The 24,215-nt window shown below is 42.9% G+C and overlaps 1 protein-coding gene across 1 annotated transcript in view; it reads right to left on the reverse strand.

The window, feature by feature from the left end:
* AKAP6 (A-kinase anchoring protein 6) overlaps positions 1–24,215 on the reverse strand; it is a 578,687-nt gene that overhangs the window by 545,377 nt on the left and 9,095 nt on the right. The window contains exons 2-3 of the mRNA XM_033851195.2: positions 11,391–11,496; positions 10,467–10,595 (exon numbers count right to left, since the gene is read on the reverse strand). The gene's annotated coding sequence lies outside the window, so the exon portion shown is untranslated. The remainder of the gene's footprint in view (positions 1–10,466; positions 10,596–11,390; positions 11,497–24,215) is intronic.

A 24,215-nucleotide genomic window follows, 5' to 3' on the forward strand; every position in this document is an offset into this window, starting at 1 on the left:
AAGCTAGAGAGCAGGACATTGTTGCCTCTCCAGACCCCTTTCCTGGGAGGTCTAAATCAACTCCTTGGTTCACTGAATGCTGGACATGAAGAAAGGTACCAGGCTGGGAGCCTGGGAATAGACAGCTGGGTTCAATTGGGCTATGGAAGCTGCTTTCTCTGTAGCATATTACTGGAGAGGCAGTATGGTGTAATGGTTTCTGTTCCCCATTCTGCCACGTACTAGCTATATAAATTCTAGCAAGTTTTTCAATCTCTATAAGCCACTATTTCCTCATCTGAAAGAAAAAAAATAGAAATACACCTACCTCATAGGAAATAATGAGATAATACATGTAAAGTGCTTGGCATATATAACTGGTTGACATCTGTGTTTTCCTCACTACAATAGAACAATGTATTGAGGAAAAGAGAGACAGGAAAGTAATTCCTTATCTATGACTCTGTTTCCCAAATTATATAATAGGGGCATGATTATTATAGCCATTTGCCTTAGGAGATATGTGAAAGACAAACAGATGTGAATCCCATTGGAAAAGAAATATAAGATGGTATCGTTAACAGAAGGCTATGACCTGAGGAAACTAGAACATGGCCTTGATGTTTGATTGTTCCCTTTTGGGAGTATTATTCCTGAACTCTACCTTCCTGCTTTTTAATTCTCCTACTAGATAGGAAAATTCACATTTTCAATTGCTGTTGAGTTACATACTGAGATTTTAAGGTGCAGGTAATGGTGAAATCTCATAAGCTCTTTCAGGCAAGAAAATTTTTAAAAATAAAAGCAAAAAACTACCAGGTGATAAAAAATGAAGCTATCATATGCCCAGTGTTGCTAAGTTAACAAGAAAATCATAGTAAACTTTGATAGCCACCTTCAATGAAAGAGAATTTAAACTGACCTAATTCTATCAGAAATAAGACCTCTTTCCCTCTCCCCCACCCCACAGCTACCCTTGGAAAAAAAAAAAACAAAATTCTGATTCAAACGCTAACATTCCTGCAGTGCTTTGTTTTTGCTGAAGAAATTTTTTTTGTATAGTTTATTGCCGTTCCTTGAAAATAATATACACAAAGTCCTAAATATTTACCAGATGATACAGATCTGCCAGGGTTTTAAGCCAAGTTTCAAAAGTTTTATGAAATCACTTCTTGGACATGTTTCTAACAATCTGGCCCATGAAAATTTAACTGGGGAGGATTTTTCCACCTTCTTCACATGGCCTTTAGGTCACAAGCCTCTGTGTGTGCCCATATGAAACTCATACCCTGCAATCGTGAATGTCCTTTGCTCGTTCAGAAGCACTTGTTATCACTAGATAAATATACAAAAACGTTTATTCTCTGGGAACATCTATTGATATTTCCAATGAAGACACCATGTGCTCTGGCTTCAGTACAAACTTATTTTCCCAGCCTCCACCTACTCAGATCTCAAATATCTGCCCTCTTAGCTAAATAGCTTCTCAGAAATAAATTTCAATTCAGTTTTTATACAATAGCAATTTTCAATTCAGGTTCCACAGAGCCAAATACCAAAACTACCTCAATCAGAGTAACTCCAGTTGTATTTTTATCTTTAATCTTTATAATTTTATTTGAATTAGGCCTTAAAACATTTGGGGAAAAAAATCATATGTTTCTGTAAGTATAACCCTTAATAAAGAAGAAAGTCAGTTTCATTACTTCAGTTACTAGAACCTTTAACTAATCTTAGATATCAAAATGTCATATTACCATTTTAAAATCTTTCGAAAGGATTATAAGCCTCTGAGAAATTTTAAGAAGAAACAAGGATGCTGGCCTTTCACATCCTGTCCCAGTTGCCTTGAGGATCTGGCTGCCAAAAATCTTAAGTCTTCCCCATGGGAGTCCCACAGACACATCCAGACAGGAAGGTCACATTCCATCAAGAACTCCAGAGGAAGAAAATGATGCAGAGGGGTGCGAAACCAGGCCAAGCATTTACTACAGACCAAAATCCATCTATAAAGCAGTGACCCAGTTAGTAAGGAGACATTATCCTCATTCTACCAGACTATTATTTTTGTGTTTCTATGTGGGTCATAGCACAGAAAAATCCACGGAGGATTTGCCAGGGAAAATATGGAAGCTACAACTGAGGATTGTTGACCCTACTTTTCTACTCGAGTTGTCACATGAAGGAAAAGGTGAGACCACAGGGAGTAGCAAACCCAGACATTGGGATTTCACAGACACGAAAATGTTTTTTAAAAGAATTAGGAAACTGACTCACAGTTGCTAACTTTTACTTTTGCCGTGCAAATATATGCTTAACATGATCACTCTCATCTATTACTATCATTTTGTAAAAGGGCATTTTAACACCAAAAAGGAGGGAGATTATGATCTCAGAGAAAAAGGGCTGATCTTTCCTGAATAGATCAGTTAGCCCTCTTATACTAACATCACTACGAAGGCAGCCACCTTGCCCCCCCACCCGGACTTGGATTGAATGTTTTGTTTTGTTTCCACTTTAAACCAATGAAAAGTACTTCAAGGCAATCCCAATCAACATACTGTATAGCCAGAAGAATGAGGCCAGAGGGTACTGTGATGCAGGCTCCCAAAGCAACTTGGACCTGAGCTCAGCAGACTGGTAGGGAAATCCCTGAGATAACTCTGGTTGTGAGTTAAGGTGATCCAACAGAAAACCAAGTACATCGTGGCATTTTACAAGCTTTGCTGTGTACTCTGCCCAGCCCTGAGAGAGGGATGGAGGCACCAGGAGTGCACACCCTCTCCCACACTGCCGGTCAGCTTTCCAAGCTTGGTGATCCTTTTCCAGCAGATGGCAGAACACACACAGAGAAAACTCCAAAGCCACCCAAGGTTTCTGCCTCTCAATTGGTCCCGGGTATGATTTCTTTAAAAGTCTTGAAAGAAGAAAGTTTGCAAAAAAAGTCCCACCCACACTCCACCTTGAAACCTATTTACACAGTACTTCACAGAGAGGCTGAAACTCTTTGCAAAGGGAAAAGCCACAAGGTAAAGAAAGCCTGACCAATAAACTGCAAAGACCAGGATAAACATCTTCGAGATGTTAGAGAGCCTAGCAAATAACTCGTGCATTTTTTCATTCTAAACCGAAAGCTTTCATTAATCTTCATCACATGAGCCTATAAAGGTATAGTTATGAATAGTCTTTACTAAAGAAGCCCATGGATTTTACATTGCCTCTTTCCAATGAGAGAAGTCATACAGTAACCAAAGTTATTCCTGACACAGTGGGTCAGAACAGCCAAGAAAACTAATTTTGTGTCTCTACGGGTGTGTGTTTTCACAAAAGCAAAACCATGTTCCAAGCTGAAAAAGTTTTTCCTAAAATACACTCTAACTGAATATTTCAGACACAATAGTAAATAAGTAGGTCACTTGCTCTCTAGGATTCAAAGAATATCAGCTTGTGGTACTCCATCTGCAGTTAAAAGGAAAGCACTCCACACCACAAGAACATCTTCACCATAAAGCTCTTTATAGCAGAAGCTGCAGCTCAGGGGTCAGATCTATGGCCATGAGTTTTGTAGATAATTTTCAAAACTCATTAGCATCCTCAAGAGTACCAGTAATTGAGCTTCCAAAAAATCTGCAACAACCATACCTACACTACCACCCTCCCTTGCAAGCAACTTCTAGTCAGAAATTGGACCCAGGAATATATGTCCTAGAAACATTTTTAAATAGCCTTAATTTGGTTGTCAAATCACGCTCCTTCTCCATGCTCTCTTCTTTTTTTTTTTACAGTGTCTAATCCGGTCCTGCCCCCACCCCCAAACAATTACCCAGTGTTCCCAGGGATGTACCACACTCTGTGCTTTCCAGGATGCTACCTGCCATGCAAAATAGAATGTTAGATCCAGAAAGGATCTGACAGAGGAATTAACACAGCTGCTTCCACTGATGAGGAAACCTCGGCTCTGAAAAATACACTCCCCTGGGCCACAATTTTCTGGTGCCAGAGTTACCCCCGTCCCTCCAGGTCTCATCAGATTGTTCATTTTCACCAGACGACAAGCGTGGGGACAGAGTGTCTGACTTCGTGGTTACTCCTCTCAGAAAACAGGTCTTTGTTGAACAAGGGGTTTGGGTTTGGAAATTGCAGGAGAGACCAGTTGGAGCAGACACAATTTTGAGCAGTGGGTACTTTCCATGTCCTCAAATGACATTCTGCCTGTAAACAGACCACACTATAAAAATGTAAGCATGGAGGACTGAGCCCTGGAACCCCTTGGCAACTGTAGAGAACATAAGCTCCATGAGGGCAGGGACTCTCTTTTATTTACACCTAGTGTGAATTCACACCCAGTACCTACAACAGAAGCTGTCACTGAATAGCAGCTCATCAGTAAATATTTGCTAGATGAACAAAATGAAGGATGGAAGCATCCCTCTTCCATTCTCTCTATACTCAGTCCATCTCTACCCACTTTTTGCTCCCTGTTATACTTAAGTCTAGTTCCTTTCATCAAAACTCTGTTGTCAGGTAATACCTATCAGTCATTTACATTTTAGTAGCCTTTAAACCACTGCTTGGAGTGTTTGGAATTTCAGTTTTCTAAAAAAAGCTCTGGCCCCTCTGCAGGCCCAGTCTCAGTCAGCAATGGAAGGTCTCTGTGGCCAGGCCCTATCCATCCTCCTCCCCGTGCATATGGCCAAGCTTTGAATTCTTTGGAAGAACAGCAAACTGTTCATAGGAACAGTTCCTTTCCCCAATGACCTCTGGATTCCCTCCTTTGGCTCTCCTTAGCTTTCACATCTTTGTAAAATAATCTAAAACCCTATCTTCCTGCTGTCTCTATCTTCCTTTCTCAGCTGTCAAAACCTAGAAGACATGCTGCTGTTGTGTATTTAGGCTCAGCTGTACTGTTCAATAAATGCCAAGCCCCTTGTTTCCCACACCTCACTCAGTGAAGCCAAAGCACCTCACCTTATTAAGCAGGAGCCCATCCTCACCCTATCACACACTAGAGGGCGCTGTTGCTATATCCAGGCCCAAGGAACTTGGAGCCATGGAGAAAAAGGAAGTGACAGAGCTCTCAAACTCCTGGGAGACATTCCTAGCTGGGCCTCTCTGCACAACCACGCTGCACAGTTTCTCAGAACCAAAGACCATTACACCTCATCAAACTGCAATTCCAGGGTGAAGCTTACACATGGTACAATAAAATGGGAGGACTGAAGATTTCCAAACTAAAGATTTTACTGTAAGACTCATTTAGGGACACAGGTTCACATAAGAGTATTTATGATGACGACTGGATGTGAATAATTAATTCTCACTCACCACTGAAGAAGACAATTCTGTTTGGACAACCAAGCGGCAAACACTGTCAGGCAGAATTAGATGTATCAAAGGCAACCAGAACAGCCAGGAAACACTTGAGCTTGTCCGTGCTTTTCACAGTCATCTTTCCTGGTATGTGATGTCTAAGACTTTGGGAATGAAAGCTTCATACACAAACAAATGAATATCAGTCTCTCTCAGCCTCCAGCTTGGCTATTGCACAAAGCTTGCAGGCTGCCAGAGAAGCCTCCCTGGCCTCGGTTAACTCTTTGCTTGAATAACTGGTGGACCTGCATTGCAGGAAAAGCTCTCTCACGCAGCAGAAGGTCTTTTCAAATTTCTGAACAAGTCATCATACAGAGAAAGTATACTTTCGTTGGGTTTGTGGGTTTTTTAAGATAAATTGAGAAAAATGGGTATTTTTTTTAAAGTTCTCTGAATGAGACTCTCACCTAACAGTATGAACGTTAAACATTCCCACACAGGGAAGAATGGATCTGCACCAAGGGAAATAACTCTGGTATTAATCCAAGAAGAAACAATCCCGCTCGCCCTCCCCCCACCACCAGCTGGGGTTTCACACTTTTGTTGCAGTGATTTGGGTACTCCACACAAATGCTAATGAGCAACAATTCACTAATGCTAATGATTAGAACTCTCCTTGGCTCCAAAAGCAACCCAGCCAAGTTAGAAACTTGAAGGATCCCAAAGTGTTTCAAGAGGGACTCAGCCAGTCAGAGGTGCCTTTTTAGGGCAAGTCTTACACAGAACATTTTCCTTTTGCTCTGAACTCCATCCCTAAAAAAGACACCATCCCAACTACAGCTGCATCAAACTTTCACATTAAATGCAAGGAATTTCCAGTACCCGGTCTTTTGCAATAACTAGCTTGACATTTCCACATAAAGCTCTAAAGACGAGGATAAATATACCATACTTAATAGAGTGCTGGGGAAACTTCTAAGAAAGTAGCCCTTAACCTAACTTCTGCCCTCACATACCCAAAAGATATACTCCCATTAGTTACCAAGGCTGTCTACCGCAGGGAACAGATCAGAATGAGGAGGCTGGGGGATGAGACGTGGGGTATAGTTTGAAAACGCATACTCTGAAAAAGTGACTGGAGAGCCCCCTGAAGGGACTCTGCTTAACCTCATTGGAAATCACTTAGGTTATTTAACACGATCATAAAGCAAAGAGAGAACACAGGTGGGTAACACCAACATATTCATGATTTAAGGTACTGATGAACAATGCGTGAGTACCTCCAGTCCTACCCTGAAGTTTTACTCTTTAAAATGAAAAACCCAAAGACAGAGCCTTGAATCTACAGTTAACCAAAAACCTTCATATGCAAAATGCTAACTAGTTTGAAAAGTAATAGCATAAGCAAGTTTTAACTTAACATTTTCAGCTACAAGTCATTCCTGTGATTTCCTAATCCAAACTGTGAAAGTCTTGCTTCCTTAGTAAATTGAGCAGAGATCTCAACCACGCTTACCCATTAGATTCACCTGAAAAGATTAAACCATCCTTCCCGCCTCAATGGACTATCATTCTTAATCGGCTTGGGGTGGGCCCAGAGCAGAGTACCTTTTTAAACTCCTCAGGTGTACGGCCAGGTCGAGTACCACTGAGCTGGGGTATCCAGGCCCACCACCTGAATGTAATTAACTGCCTTCTTTGAACTTCCCCATATCTGAATTTTATTCTGCACAATGAAGTTAATCGAGAGTCCTCCCACCGGAATAGAGTAAAAACAAGACTGTAATCATAAAAAACTTTGAGGTAATGAAAAAAAAGGAAGTGGGTACTTTTATCTTAATATTTGAAACCAGTTGTTGGCACTGCTAACAATGAAGCCACAAGATGTTGATGAGACGGTGAGATAATATAGCAAATATGTAGCAAATCTGTAATTCTTAGGTATAAATGTGTTACATCTCCTTACCAAAGGATTTATTGCATTGCAGAATTCAGCATTAAATTCAAACAAAGAAGCAACAGAGGGACAGAGAAGAAAGGGATGTGAGAAGCCTGCATCGTGAAAAGTCTAAACTTATATCCAGATGGTGCTGGAAGAGAGGTTCAAACCCTTAGTCCTATGGTGTGAACACAGCATCGCCATCTGGGGAAGAAGCCAGCAATGCCAAGACCTCCCTGCCCGCCTCTTCTTTGCTTTTTTTCCTCTCCCACACCTCCCTTCAAGGCCAGTGGACCTAGTGGGGTTCCTGACTGAAACCACTCAGATCCCTCTGCCCTGAACAGTACAGAACAGTCAGCCTCTTACTGCTGGCAGAAGTTAAGGGGAGATAGACTTCCTAAGGCCCTAAACCATCACTCAGCACACCAAATAAGATCTGGGGACTGAGAATCAATAGACTAAACTGTAGAAATTAGGACTCTCAGAGTCCCAACTTGGGGTCAGAAGAGGCTAAATGGTACCCCTCAGTTACACAAGCTCTGAACTGGCAAATTTTACCTTCCTGGACAACAAGAATCACAGATCCGCTTGGCCAGCAGAGGATGGTGTATCTCCACTCACCCACGCCTGTGGCATCACCATGACAGTAACACAGCTGGCTACGTAAGGACAAAACACGAGAAACACCTTACATAATCAAAGATATGCAGAAAGGTGACATGCATGGACTTGTATCGGAATCTCACTCAGGCAAAAGTCTCTAGCTCCTTCCAAATGTATCTCTAATGACCTAATTTGGTCAGGATTTTGGTGATACAGCTTAGCAACTGTACAGCTTAGCACAAAGTAGCTTCCCTATGCCTTCCTACAATGTACCCACAACCCCTGTTTTGACTCTTATCTCAATCCTTCCCAGTCAAGGCAAGCCCCAGGTTTTCAGTTTCCTAAATGGGGCCCAGGCCACCGCAATGACCCTTCATGCAGTCACCTCAAACTCTTGCTTCTAGAAGACTGAAGCAGGCTTCTAGTAGCCACCAGTTCTCAGGCATATACTGTGTTCTAGGCTCTTAATTTTGTCTTCACAACAACTTATTAGGCAGGTGTATCATCCCTATTTTACAGATAAGGAAATTGGAGCACAGAGAAACTGAATAACTTCTGTCCAAGGTCACATAATTAGTAAGCAGTACAGCAGTCTTTGAACTCAGGCCTGTCTAATGCTAAACTCATGTTCTTTAAAATAATAATGGTGGTTCTTATATAGTACCGCGTGCCAGGCGCTGATCTAAACACTCTCCAAATCTAACCTTAGTCTTTACAATAACCCTAGGAGAGAAATACTATATTTGCCACTACCTTTATGCAGGGAGAAAACTGACAGACAGATGCAACAACTCTTAAAGTTGCAAAGCTCATAACTGGCAACACCAGGATTCAAACCTAGGCAGGCTAATTCCAGCATCCAGACCTTAACCACAGTACATACTGCCCCCTACCGCATTCTCCCTGTAACTTAGTTCTTTCTGTATTCATTCATTCAAATATTGCTTATGTCCCCAACATCTTACCAGATATTATAGAAAGATAACTGTTATTTGACAAATTTCTTCCCTCAGGGAGCAGCAGTTTAGATGGGAAAAATCAGCAAAACAGTATCAAGAAAGAAGGCAGTTACCAGAATGTGAAGTCAGGTAATACGTGATTGGGGCAGCAGGAGAACTCGAGCACTCGGACAGGCAGAAAGATCTTGCTGAGCACTGAAACTGAGTCAAATTTGGAGAGGTGGAGAGAATGGTCCAGGTGGGGGGAATAATGTGAGCAAAGGTAAAAGGAAGGAGGTAACTGCCCCCCATGCCAGACCCTGTATGGCTGTTTTATGTATGTTATCTCATTTATTCCTCATCCAGGTCTATAAAGCATCCTCATTTAACAGATAAAGAAAATAAGGTACAGAAAGTCCAACAACTCACGATCATACAACGACTAAGGGACAGAGCTAGGTTCATCTACCTCCGACACCCTTCTCTCAGCCAGGGGCCTCTTCGCAGGTGAACACAAAATGAAGAGGCCAGGGAATCAAGCAGAGCACTGGTGGGGCCAGGCAAACTCTAACCATTCTGATTTCTAGACCCCTTAGAGCAACTGGGGTTCTCTGTCTTCCCCCCGTCCCACAGGGTGTGTGCATTTTCAACTTAGAAGCCTCTTCCCATGGAGTTCCCACTCCAAACAAGCTCCCTTTCTGCAAACTGACATATTGTGACTTGCCTTGTCCAAGTACAGAGCAGTCCTTTCAGGCCAGTTTAGCTCACCAGGAAAGGGCCTCTCTGAGAACAAGCTCTCTGCTGGTGGGGCCAGCTGGCGGGGACACAGGCTAGGCCTTGGGGCCCTCTAGGATCCCCTAATCCAGACCCCTCTGTTAGGAGGAAAAATCTGAGGCTCAGAGAGGGGAGGGGAGTGACTCACTGAAGGCATTCCCTCACCCCACAAAAAAAAAAATTTAAAAAAATTAAAAAATCTGAGCTCCATAAAAGTGCTTTGGCAAGCAGAGGTCTGAAATGCCTCCAACAGCCTGGAGAAGAGGGAACTGAGGATCTGCCTTCCCACATAGTCTCTCTTTAGACTCCAGTGCTGCTAAGACTAAAAAGGGCAAATCTGTTTTCTTAGCAAGGTTCAAGCTTGACTCAAATTTGTATGGTTAGGAAGGGAGTAGAGGTGCAAGGCCATCTAAATGTGAATCATCAGCTCTTAATCAGCAACCTGGGGGGTGGGAAGTTTTGGGAAAGCGCGCCTGCGAGACCTTTGGATTGGCGCTCTTCCCTCTGTAGGGAAAGCAAGCCCTGATGTGACAGCACCCACTTACAGCCTCTTATAGCATGCGTTTTACAGCACCCACTGTCTAGAACAGGTATATAGGTGTCGTGATGCTTCCAGTGTACCCTCAGGTGGCCCTCTAAACAGACTTGAAGTAATAGACCCAACTACAGCAAAGGAGAATCTGCTGTCCAAAGAGTAAAAGCAGTACCCATTATGTCATCATCAGAGTGTTTAAAACGTATATCAGGATCATTACTCATCAAACTTTCCCTCTGGGAACAGATATAGCCCATTGCTCTTTCTAAGGCCGAAAGCCTGTGTGTTATCTTCCATTAATATTTCCTGTCACTCTTCAGTTCCATTTCCACCAATCATCACATTAGACCACAGCCAAAAGACATACCGTTTTTAAAAATGTACTTACCTTAATGTGCTCAGAGTACTTATAGGTCAATTTCCCTGCTGGCTACTTTTAGTGTGGTTGTACAGTGTATGATGAGGACTTCTTCTCTTTCTCTTTAGCATTAGGTAAAATCCTCAGACGGAGCAGAACCTAGATATATTTAAATAAAATAAACCAATGACCTTAGGCTATATCATTCACATAGGAGTGGTTGGATATGCATTTTTTCTAATCTAGGGCCTATTGGCCAAAAGTAGTTTGAAATATTTGGGAACCTAGAGATTGGATGACTTAAAGGTAAGGAAGCTGGACCTTTCCTCTTTCTTTAAATTCTCTTTTCCCCTACGCACACCTCTCTGTGTTTGCCGCCTACCTCTCTGACCACTCATGGTTAGGTTGCTTTATGTATCCCTCTCCCTCTGCCAAGCCCTAAATGTTGGTATTTCCCTGAACAAACTCATCTATTCCCATGGGCACAGCATATATTCCCAAACCTGTACTTCAACTGATATCTCTCTTCAGAACTTCAGACCCATTCACGAAACTACCAAACTCCCACAAGCACCTCAAACTCAATCTGTAGAAAAATGAACTCCTCATCTTCTCTCTCTGCCACCTCCTCACAGCCACTTCTCTCTCTCTTCTCTTGTTGATGGCACCATCTTCTAGCATTGCCCATGTAAGAGACCTAGGACTCACCCTTCACTCCTTACTCCTCCCCACCCAAGATCCCTCACATCCAATCAGTGTCAAACACTGTCATCATCCTCTCTTGAATCCATCCACTTTTCTCCACTCTCACAACCACCAGCCTAGTTCAGGTAAAAATCATTATTTCCCAAAGTTGAGATAAGTCTCCCAACTGTAGCTCCATTCTGCTTTTAGGATGAAGTCCAAATGTCTTAACCAACTGAAGATATCCTGCATAACTTGGTCTCCACATACCTCTCCAGCCGCATCTCTCACCAGAATTCCTTCACATTTCATGTTCCAGCCCCACAGAATCTCTTCCAGACCGTCACACCTGCTGTCCTCTTGCCTGCTGGCCTTCCTAGAATCACAGAATTGTACAGAGAAAACGGACTGAAAAATACCCAAATCAGGACCGTAAACCAATTTCCTCCTTATCTGCAGAAAACTCAATCCAATTAAATAAACATTTATTGAGTGCCCACCAAGGGTAAAATACTACCTTAGCAGCTGCAAAGACACTTAATAAGTAAGGCATAACCCATGCCTATGGAACTTGCAATCTCATTGCTTCTCTTAAACCTGAGTTTTAAAGTTCAGGTTCCTGGGCTTCCCTGGTGGCGCAGTGGTTGAGCGACCGCCTGCCGATGCAGGAGACACGGATTCGTGACCCAGTCCGGGACGATCCCACATGCCGCGGAGCGGCCGGGCCCGTGAGCCATGGCCGCTGAGCCTGCGCGTCCGGAGCCTGTGCTCCGCAAGGGGAGAGGCCACAACAGTGAGAGGCCCGCGTACCGCAAAAAAAAAAAAAAAGTTCAAGTTCCTGAAATGTAGTTCCTTTCCTCAAACTTAAGTTCAAGGCACGCTAAGAAACTATCTGTTCGTGACACAACTGGCTTGTGCCTATATTTACTTTACCAGAATATTTCACCCCCATCTCTCCCAATCCAGGGCCCACATACCATCTCCCAATTTCTGAACTTCAAAGAAGCACTACCCGGCTGTTTATGCCTAGATTAGAAAGCTCGAAGTTCCTGTTGGCTTTTTCAGCTGTGGCTTATGGCAATCTAATTGGCATCGATCACCAGGGATTCCCAGGAGCCTGAAGTCCAGCATTTAGTAGCTATGTGTGGTGTTGCATCAGTCAGGACTGGAGTTTTAAGTTTAAAATACTGGAGCTCAGGAAAGGAGTAGAGAGAAGAGCCATCCTGAAGAAATTTAATAGATAGCCTTTTGGATTGCCCCTGAGCACACACACAGCAAAATGATGGAGCTAGGCAAAGAACACTATCTAAAAGCAAAAGACTATATCCTATGTCTCTGCCGAGCCAGAATGTGATTTTATGATGGAGACACAATCTTAGTGATAGTTTTCCTTCTTCTTGGTGGGTAGATGACTAGAAGGCTTAGTATTACTAGAATTTCAAAGAGGCGTCCCCTCTGTGGGCAGACAAATGACCAAAAAGTCACTCCCTCCTCCTGACTGACTGGAGGCAGGCTTTGTGCAGGGCATGCACTGCATGTCCATGTGTGGTTGGCCCTGGATGGCACTTGTCTGCCTTCCAAATTCATGGCTATCACTACATAAATGGGAGATACTATCTCAGGTTTCTCACCACCCAGCCCTGAACAAGACGGGGTCTACTTTCAAAACACAGAAAGTTACTATAATACATTTTCCATACTTCTCTACTTGGAAACTCATGTGAAGATTCCTAGTGCCTTAAACTTTCATCATTTGTTCATAATGGCCGATCCTGGCCCACCCCTCCACCCCCCTCGATGAGGCAGAAATTTGGATTGTTCTCAAATACAACACAAAGAGAATTTCTGGCAACCAGAGTTTTACCCAGGGGTGGTAATGAAGCATAATTATCCTTGGCTGACCAGAAGCCGAATGACTATTAATAGAGAGAAGCAACAAGAAAGTGTCAAATAGGATAGGGAGCATGCTATACCTGGGTTGAAACACTCAATAATTAGGAACAGAATGTAGAGAACCAAGTGGCCATTTGCCCTATGTCTTATTCCTTTTGGTTTTTTAGGCTGGATTGATTCCTGTCTAGTTCAAGGTGGGGCGTGTACTAGCCTAATTTGGTCTGGGAACCAACCAAGGATTCTGGATGCTACTTTTAAGGCAGGTCCTGGGCCTTAGTTTACCTGTGTTCCTAGGTCTAAAACACCTTTCCTTCCATCTATTGCAAAGTAAGTTTGAGTGTTTGTCAGACAGCAACAGCAGTAAACAAGAGAGTCGAAAAAGATTGGATGCGGCATCATCAACCTCATGTTTTATTTGCATCCCTAGAACTCTGAAGATTCTGCATTTGGCATAGCAAAATCTCCCCCATAGGACTGCACGTGGAGTGACTTTCATATTTTCCACATCTCTGGTCTGGCCTTATTACTCAAAGGACATTAACCCCTGCATTCCATCTAAGAACCTATCAGTAAGTCTTTCAGTCTAAAGAAGTATCAAATAAGGAAATTACTGATTTACAAGCCAGAAATATTTATTGAGTTTGGAAACATTTATCAATTGCCTTCCATATGGAAAACAAAGGATTTAGCACTAGGATGGAGGAGGGTAGGGTGAAGAAGGGCTTGAAAGATGAGAGACAAGAAGCCTCCCCTCAAATGACCTTAAAATTGGGGGAAACACACAGACACAAAAATAAATAATACAAAAGAGAGACAGAGCCCAGGTGTATGGGGCTGTGCTTGCTGAAAGAGAACCAAATTTGGAACTTGCCATACCATCAACAACTTTTAAATATTTTTCATTCTTCCAGAGTAAAACCTTATCATACCTGCGAAGGAGAGAAACTACAATAAACAGAAATACGCTCCTTGAGGAAGATTCGTCTATATTCTTTTACTAATCCCAGGACAGAGGCCCTGAGGTTTATTTTCAGGTTGATCTGGTTTTGATGTGTATGAATGATTTGGTCAGTAAGATAGCAAATAGCCAAAGAGATCAAAAGGATTAGAAAGGCCCACTGAGACAAGATTATGATCCATCCATCAGCATATATATATCTGGGCTCTGCAGCACGGCTGGGACACAGACCTACTGAGCCAACTGGATGCCACCATAACTGTGTGCCCCAAGAGGCTTCTACACCCTGGGGAGACAGTAATGGCAGTCCTAAGAGGAAGATCTGTGAAACCAACTGCAGAGCTCCCCAGTACCCTGCATTAAAAGCCATCAAAATTGGAGGCTTTGCTGATAAGAGAAGTGGAGCATTAGGGAAGATAACTCAAGGTACTGAAAATCCTCAGTCAGACCCACTTCAGCTTGATTGTAATTCTTGGCTCCAGGCCTATTTCTGAAAGACATCAAACATGGAAAGAAAATAAGTCTGAGAAAAAATATAGCTTATTCCATTCGGAGGATAGACAATGAGACATGTAACAGATGGAATGGGAAAGGGCAAAGGGCGTAATAAGACTCGCTACAGGATTAAGCGCTCATCTGATTAAAAGCAGCATATGCAGGGCAGAGGCAGAGCAAAACCACACCACTCACTCCACGCTTCAGGGTGTGCAGCCGTCAACACGCCAGAGACCAAGTGGGAGCCACAAACACGAGCCCCGCTGAGAAGTATCATGACTGGTTAACTGGACTGTGAAGGTTTTGCCTTGATCTTTAGTCATGAAAGTCTCAGCCACAGAAAGAACTACGCATCTGTTGCAGAAGCAGAAGAGCTCAACTTTGTACCCTCAGTGCCAAGCATGATGCCGGACACATCAGGGCTTAATAACTGTGCTTTGAATGAGTGAAAGTCTAACCTCTTAGCTATATGCCCATGAGGTCTGGAAGGGGTAGAGGTAGTCTGTAACCATATGTCCTGATTTGCCTGATAATCCCAGACTATACCTGTTGTATCCGCATAATCAGTAATGGCCCCTTTTACTTGCTAAAGAGTATCAGTTTGGACAGCAAATTATATTTTACTTTAGGTATATAGTCTGTCACCAAAATGAATGTTTTCCATTGATTAGATGATCACAAATACACATGGGGCCCTTTATTTTTTCAACCAAGTCACTCCTCAGTCCTTGCAGAGCCTGTCTTTGGTGGACTTTGTGAGGTCCTTTTTTCTCTGGTCTCCCGTTTTATCTCTTCGCCCATGTTTCCCTTATTTCTTCCATCCCTGTTTTTCCTTCATGAGTCCTGGCTCTACCCCTGGGGTGGGGAGTGTGAGTCAGCCTCTCTGTGTCCTGTGAGTTCTGATTATTTTAAGTCCTTCAGAGTCTCAGAGGAACACCACTTCTAACATATCCTTCCTTGCTAATATTCACAACCTTTCATAGCATGACTTCAATGTATTTTTGTGCTGACAAAGTCTCTATTTTTTTTCTGACTTTCCAAAGACCCCTCTCAAGAATGAGTGATAATGGAGACAAGGAAAGAAGGAAGCAAGGGAGGAAGAAAACCCTGTATTGCTACAAATGGATAAATGAACAAAAAGCTTGAGTGAGGGCCTACATATGGACAAGGAGATGGACTTCTAGTCCTATGGCTTTTTCTTACCTACCAAAAGAAAGGGCTGAATTACATCTTGCTTTTTTAAGCAAGGAGTCTGATTTATTCCTGAGACTTCTATCTATTTCCATTTATTTAGCTTAGCATTTACACCAGCAGGATTCAAGAACAAATTCTATTTTGTTCAAGATAAATCATCATTCACTCCTGGAAACCCAAAACCATCATAAAAATAAAAAGAAGTAGGAGGGAAAAGGAATGTTAGTAAGAATTGGATCCATTAATGAGTTTGGGATTTTGATATTTTTTGGGTAATTTTTTTCAATCTTTCTCTCAGACCATGAATGGGAGTTTATTATCTGGGGTGTAAACTTCTTATGAGCTTCTGACATTGCTGCTAATAAGGAAATAATAGCAGATCTATAGTCTCTGTCTTCATAAAAAGAAGCAAGAGACTCATTTGGCCATATCAGACTGAATCAGGAACCTTAAAAAATAGATTAACTCTATATAACAGGAATGTAAAGTTAGAGTCTGAAGACATGGATTGGAATCCCATTCTATTCGTTCCTAGCTGCGTGGCCTTGGACAAATCTCTTGGGGACTCAGCTTCTCAACTGCATAATGAGAGGCTTATTTGCTTAAGCTCCACCTATCACTCAAGCTCTATGAATCTACGGCTTAATCATTTGGTCAGGGAGAATTTCTTTCTCCAATAATCCCCACATGAAGGGCATCAAATGTTCAACTCCATCTCCTACTCCCACATCCCACTAGTTATCTTCTAACACCCCTAACAGAAGGCCTAGGATCTCTATGCTCCCTTACTGCCCCCATCTTTCCCTGTAATCCATATGCTCTGGATTCCATAACTTCATCAGGGTGATTTCTGGTAAATGAACTGACTCTGCTCACAGTGCCTGGCTGTGCCGTGGCTATGAGCTCTCTGAGGACAGCAAAACATCTCATATCAAAGGGTCCATCTGTCTTTAGCTGGAAAATATATTTTGAATAATCAAGTTTGCTACAAATTGGCCAGCTCAGGTCCACTACTGAGAAATCAATTGCTCAGCCTTTCATGTCTCTCCTGAGCCAGTGTATGTTGTTCAGTGGATTCAATACTACAACAATCTCAACCCCTGCTCCTCCTTGGCAAGGAATGTTATTTCATTACACCTGCCTAGAAAGGTACCAACATTCCCTGACTTGCTATTGATACTCATTGATTCAAACCTGACTCCCAGACATGTTTGCTTACTAAAAGGAGCCTAAATAAAGCATGTGTTACTCATTTTCCCCTAGCGAGAGAAGATTTTGTAAAATCGTCTTGCAGCAACCCTTGTCAATATGGTTTAAAAATAGTGCTCACAATTCACTAATACCCTCTGTGCCTGTGGGATGGAAACACCTTTACATAGTCAGACCCAGGGATCTTAAACCCCATTTGGAGATTTCCAGAAAGTTCTCTTATAACTACTTCATGGATTTGCTGGGACCATGAAATGAGATGATGCATGCGAACTGCACAAACCCCAGCACATTACAGGAACTCTATTTTTTCCAGTGGGTGAGAAAGATGCCTTAGAGAAGGCAGCACTGCCGAAGCTCTCTTGATGATGATAGGAAAGATTACTGTGAATACACGGTAAAATGGTAGGGGTAGGACAGAAGGAATGAATGTATAAGTAGATAGGAAAGTGAAACAGATGTGGAATAAAGCATGAGCATAATGTGAGAAAGTTCTCCCAGGCTCTGCCTTCTCAGCATCCCAAATGGCCACACTCATGGGAACAAAGTTTTCTGGTGGGTCTCAAGTTCCATCCTCATTACAGTCTATGATCTACCTACAAACTTCCCCTTCCTGCGCTCTGAATGCTGCCATCATAAGAACACATTCTCTGCTCCTTAGTTTCTTTTTTTTTTTTGCTTCCTAATTTCTTATGTGTAATTCCTACATCTCTCCCATGGTACCAAAGACATTCATAGCTCTACCTTTGATTTCTCTGGTCTGCGTGGAAACAGCCACCTGAGATTCTGCTTTACAGATAACTTGATAAATTCCATTGATGTTGGAACCCATGTCCATTTAATTCTCTAGGAATTGTACCTACAACTGCTCTGTTGTATTCAAGGGTCCATGGTTTGTATTTTCTTTGTAACAATCACGGACGACATCTATAGACTTTCAAATGCTCTCACTGCCTAGCTGAAAACAGTGTCCCACACAAGGGGACACAAGGAAGAACTGTCCTGCTCCAAACAGCAATGCAGCTCTCTTGTCCCCTGCATTGGTAAACTCTGTCTGGCCTAGTAAAATGCTTCCTAGAAGAAAAGTGCATCAAAAGCCTCCATAATTCTGAACGTTAGCTTTGCTAGGCTGACTACCATGCTCCTGCACCCTGGTTGTAAGACAGATTCTTCATGGTCCCTGAATCCTGTTCCCTTGTCCCTACTAACTGGGTTCAGGGACAGTGGCTGGCACAAGGCACTCCTGTGAAAGAGACTCCCAACCCAAATCTACCAACCACAACATGAATCCCTCGGATTGGACTGTTCCCAGTCTCTTTTCCTTGATTTTCTTTCTCTAGCTTCCTCTGTGCTTTTCATAATTACTGTTCTTCCTCCTATTACAAATGAACCTCTCCTTCCTTCTGTCATCTCCTAAACTTCCCTGAAGGAATTTTTTAGTAAGTTCTGGCAAAAGTAGCAAGAATGCTAAAGACCAGTCAAAAAAGGAAGCAAAACCCAAAAAAGCTAAAGGAAGCAGGCTTTTGGCTCTGGAAAACAAATGCTTTTATGCTACCTTAGGCACTAGCGCAGAAGGGTCCCTTGAAAAGGAGTCAGGCTATAACATTACTTAATATTGAGTATCTCAGCAGCACTGCAAGGTGATGTTTACCATGGCTTTCCTTTGTACCAAGGGCTGGGTTTCCAGCGACCCATTTGCTGGTGCCAATTTCTAATAGCTTTATGGCCAGAAACTACTGCCCAACTGGGGCGAGGGAGGGCAGGGTGCAGAGGGAGACAGGATTAGATCTAGGCCCAGGGGTCAGTGGCAGTGTGCACAAAAAGCTGCCCTGGAGGGAACAAAGGCCAGGAATTCCTTGGCCCCTTGGCATGCCTGAGGGTGTCACTTGTTGGAAAAAATGAGGTCTAACCCAGATAAAAGGGGAAGCTTGGTACCTCACCTGCCAGGTCTATACCTGAAATATAAACTCCAGCCTCTGGAGTTCTTCCAGCTGCCAGCCAGGTGCCACAACAACTTGGTACCAGGCTCTGGCCCTCCCTCACCATACCCTAGTAGGAAAGCATCCCAGGATGAGGTTCAGCAATACTCTTGTCTATAAGGGTGATAAACAAGGAGTTTAGAGCCTGAACATCTTATCTGAGGTGATGACAAGAAGCCCAGAGAGAGACTATACAGAGTCCTTGTATGGCCAACATAGTCTAACTGACATCTTTGTGTAATGAGAAGGCCCTCCCTCACTGTGAGTAGATAGAGACCTGTGGGTGCACAGCTTGGGTGAAACACAGGCATGATTTGTGCTCAGGTACAGTGCACAATGCACTAGCAACACAGAGCCGTCCCATTCCATAGCTCAGGGGTTAGAAATAATTAGGTTCAACGCAGAGTGTCAGAAAAGATGGCAGGTGTCATGTCTGGGTCAGCCTTCTCACACCCTTCTGCATGTTGGGGCATCAGTCTGTGCCAGGCTAGCTAAGGACAGAGATGCTAGGAGGAGCAAGGGTGACAGAAACATGGTGGCCCTACCAGGACTTACACTCAAGCCAGCCATGTCCTAACCTCACTCTGACACAGCCACTGAGACCCAACCCACTCCCGTCATCAGGCTCACTCACCACCATCTGTCTCTGAGGAAAATTATCTAGAACAATGCATGCCTGCTTGCTATGAGTGCATTTGGGATCCAACAGTGATGTGAGGTACAGAAAATGGACCAAGCAGTATTATCACGATGAAGGAATCAAAAGGAATAGGGGAAAGGTCTCAAATAGGGGGGATTGGTTCCTAAAAGAAGAAGAATTGGACCACAACCCTCTCACTACTACTCCAAACATAAAGCAACAGATAAATATAAAAAGAATGTATTAAGGGGCAACCTTCATGATGGCGGAGGAGTAAGACGTGGAGATCACCTTTCTCCCCACAGATACACCAGAAATACATCTACACGTGGAACAACTCCTACAGAACACCTACTGAACACTGACAGAAGACCTCAGACCTCCCGAAAGGCAAGAAACTCCCCATGTACCTGGGTAGGACAAAAGAAAAAAGAAAAAACAGAGACAAAGAATAGGGTCGGGACCTGCACCAGTGGGAGGGAGCTGTGAAGGAGGAAAGGGTTCCACACACTAGGAAGCCCCTTCGCGGGCGGAGACTGCGGGTGGCGGAGGGGGGAGCTTCGGAACCGCGGAGGAGAGCACAGCAACAGGGGTGCGGAGGGCAAAGCGGAGAGATTTCCGCACAGAGGATCTGTGCTGGCCAGCACTCACCAGCCCGAGAGGCTTGTCTGCTCACCCGCCGGGGCGGGCGGGGCTGCGAGCTGAGGCTTGGGCTTTTGGTCTGATGCAGGGAGAGGACTGGCGGCGTGAACACAGCCTGAAGGGGGCTAGTGCACCACGGCTAGCCAGGAGTGAGTCCGGGAAACGGTCTGGAGCTGCCGAACAGGCAAGAGACTTTTTCTTGGCTCTTTGTTTCCTGGTGCGCGAGGAGAGGGGATTAAGAGCGCTACTTAAAAGAGCTCCAGAGACGGGCGCGAGCCGTGGCTATCAGTCCCAGACCCCAGAGACGGGCACGAGACCGCTAAGGCTGTTGCTGCAGCCACCAAGAAGCCTGTGTGCAAGTACAGGTCACTATCCCCACCTCCCCTCCCGGCAGCCTGTGCAGCCCACCACTGCCAGGGTCCCGTGATCCAGGGACAGCTTCCCCGGGAGAACACACGGCTCGCCTCAGGCTGGTGCAATGTCACGTCAGTCTCTGCCGCCGCAGGCTCGCCCCGAATTCTGTACCCCTCCTTCACCCCGGCCTGAGTGAGCCAGAGCCGCCAAAATTAGCTGCTCCTTTAACCCCGTCCTGTCTGAGTGAGACCAGATGCCCTCAGGCAACCTACACGCAGAGGCGGGTCCAAATCCAAAGCTGAACCCCAGAGCTGTGCGAACAAGAAGGAGAAGGGAAGTCTCTCCCAGCAGCCTCAGGAGCAGTGGATTAAATCCCCACAATCAACTTGATGTACCCTGCATCTGTGGAATTACCTGAATAGACAACGAATCATTCCAAAATTGAGGCAGTGGACTTTGGGAGCAACTGTAGACTTGGGGTTTGCTGCATGCGACTGACTGGTTTCGGGTTTTACGTTTATCTTAGTTTAGTATTTAGAGTTTATTATCATTGGTAGATTTGTTATTGATTTGCTTGCTCTCTTCCTTTTTTATATATATATACATATATATTTTTTTTCCTTTTTCTCTTTTGTGAGTGCATATGTGTATGCATCTTTGTGTGATTTTTTGTATATCTTTGCTTTTACCATTTGTCCTAGTGTTCTGTCTGTCCGTTTTTTATTTTTTTTTAATATAGTTTTAGTGCTTGTTATCACTGGTGGACTTGTTTTTAGTTTGGTGTCTCTTCCTTCTTTCTTTTCCTTTTTTTCTATTACTTTTTAATAATTTTTTATTTTAATAACTTTATTTCTTTTATTTTTTCTTTCTTTCTTTCTTTTTTCTCCCTTTACTTCTGAGCCACGTGGCTGACAGGGTCTAGGTGCTCCAGCCAGGTGTCAGGCCTGTACCTCTGAGGTGAGAGAGCCGAGTTCAGGACATCGGTCCACCAGACACCTCCCAGCTCCACGTAATATCAAATAGCGAAAGCTCTCCCACAGATCTCGATCTCAACGCTAACACCCAGCTGCACTCAAAGACCAGCAAGCTACAGTGCTGGACACCCTATGCCAAACAACTACCAAGAAAGGAACACAACCCCAGCCATTAGCAGAGTGACTGCCTAAAATCATAATAAGGTCACAGGCACCCCAAAACACACCACCGGACACGGTCCTGCCCACGAGAAAGACAAGATCGAGCCTCATCCAACAGAACACAGGCACTAGTCCCCTCCATAACGAAGCCTACACAACCCACTGAACCAACCTTAGCCACTGGGGGAAGATACCAAAAGCAACGGGAACTATGAACCTGCAGCCTGCGAAAAGGAGACCCCAAACACAGTAAGTTAAGCAAAATGAGAAGACAGAGAAAGACAAAGCAGATGAAGGAGCAAGGTAAAAACCCACCAGACCAAACAAATGAAGAAGAAATCCACAGTCTATCTGAAAAAGAATTCAGAGTAATGATAGTAAAGATGATCGAAAATCTTGGAAATAGAATGGAGAAAACACAAAAACATTTAACAAGGACCTAGAAGAACTAAAGAGCAAACAAACAATGATGAACAACACAATAAATGAAATTAAAAATTATTTAGAAGTAATCAATAGCAGAATAAAGGCAGAAGGATGGATAAGTGACCTGGAAGATAATATAGTGGAAATAACTACTGCAGAGCAAAATAAAGAAAAAAGAATGAAAAGAAGTGTGAACAGTCTTAGAGACCTCTGGGACAACATTAAACGCACCAACATTAGAATTATAGGGGTCCCAGAAGAAGAAGAAAAAGAGAAAAGGACTGAGAAAATATTTGAAGAGATTATGGTAGAAAACTTCCCTAATATGGAAAAGGAAGTAGTCAATCAAGTTCAGGAAGCACAGAGAGTCCCATACAGGATAAATCCAAGGAGAAACATGCCAAGACACATATTAATCAAGCTAAAAAAAATTAAATACAAAGGAAAAATATTAAGAGCAGCAAGGGAAAATAACAAATAACATACAAGGGAATCCCCATAAGGTTAACAGCTGATCTTTCAGCAGAAACTCTGCAAGCCAGAAGGGAGTGGCAGGACATATTTAAAGTGATGAAAGGGAAAAAACCTACAGTCAAGATTGCTCCACCCAGCAAGGATCTAATTCAAATTTGACAGAGAAATTAAAACCTTTACAGACAAGCAAAAGTTAAGAGAATCAGCACCACCAAACCAGCTTTACAACAAATGCTAAAGGAACTTCTCTAGGCAGAAACACAAGAGAAGGAAAAGACCTACAATAACAAACCCAAAACAATTAAGAAAATAGTAATAGGAACACACATATCAATAATTACCTTAAATGTAAATGGATTAAATGCTCCCACCAAAGACACAGATGGCTGAATGGATACAAAAACAAGACCCACATATATGCTGTCTACAAGACACCCACTGCAGACCTAGGGGCACATACAGACTGAAAGTGAGGGGATGCAAAAAGATATTCAATGCAAATGGAAAATCAAAAGAAAGCTGGAGGAGCAATTCTCCTATCAGACAAAATAGACCTCAAAACAAAGACTATTACAAGAGACAAAGAAGGACACTACATAATGATCAAGGGACAATTCAAGAAGAAGATATAAGAATTGGAAATATTTTGCACCCAACATAGGGGACCTCAATACATAAGGCAAATGCTAACCACCATAAACGGGGAAATCGACAGTAACACAATCATAGTAGGGGATTTTAACACCCCACTTTCACCAATGGACAGATCATCCAAAATGAAAATAAATAAGGAAACACAAGCTTTAAATGATACATTAAACAAGATGGACATAACTGATATTTATAGGACATTCTATCCCAAACAAGAGAATACACATTTTTCTCAAGTGCTCATGGAACATTCTTCAGGCTAGATCATATCTTGGGTCACAAATCAAGCCTGGTAAATTTAAGAAACTGAAATTGTATCAAGTATCTTTTCCGACCACAATGCTATGAAACGGATATCAATTACAGGGAAAAATTTCTAAAAAACACAAACACACAGAGCTAAACAATACACTACTTAAACCAAGAGATTACTGAAGAACTCAAAGAGGAAATCAAAAAATACCTAGAAACAAATGACATGGAGACATGACGACCCAAAACCTATGGGATGCAGCAAAAGCAGTTCTAAGAGGGAAGTTTATAGCAATACAGTCCTTCCTCAAGAAACAAGAAACATCTCAAAATAAACAACCTAAACTTACACCTAAAGCACTTAGAGAAAGAGAATAAAAAAACCCCAAAGTTAGCAGAAGGAAAGAAATCATAAAGATCAGATCAGAAATAAATTAAAACGAAATGAAGGAAATGATAGAAACATCAATAACACTAAAAGCTGGGTCTCTTGAGAGATAAACAAAATAGATAAACCATTAGCCAGGCTCATCAAGAAAAAAGGGAGAAGACTCGAATCAACAGAATTAGAAATGAAAAAGGAGAAGTAACAACTTACACGCAGAAATACGAAGGATCACGAGAGATTACTACAAGCAACTATATGCCAATAAAATGGACAACTGGAAGAAATGGACAAATTCATAGAAAAGCACAACCTTCCGAGCTGAACCAGGAAGAAATAGAAAATATAACACAGACAAATCACAAGCACTGAAATTGAGACTGTGATTAAAAATCTTCCAGCAAACC

Source organism: Tursiops truncatus, chromosome 2, assembly GCF_011762595.2.
Source record: "Tursiops truncatus isolate mTurTru1 chromosome 2, mTurTru1.mat.Y, whole genome shotgun sequence".
Lineage (NCBI taxonomy): Eukaryota > Metazoa > Chordata > Mammalia > Artiodactyla > Delphinidae > Tursiops > Tursiops truncatus.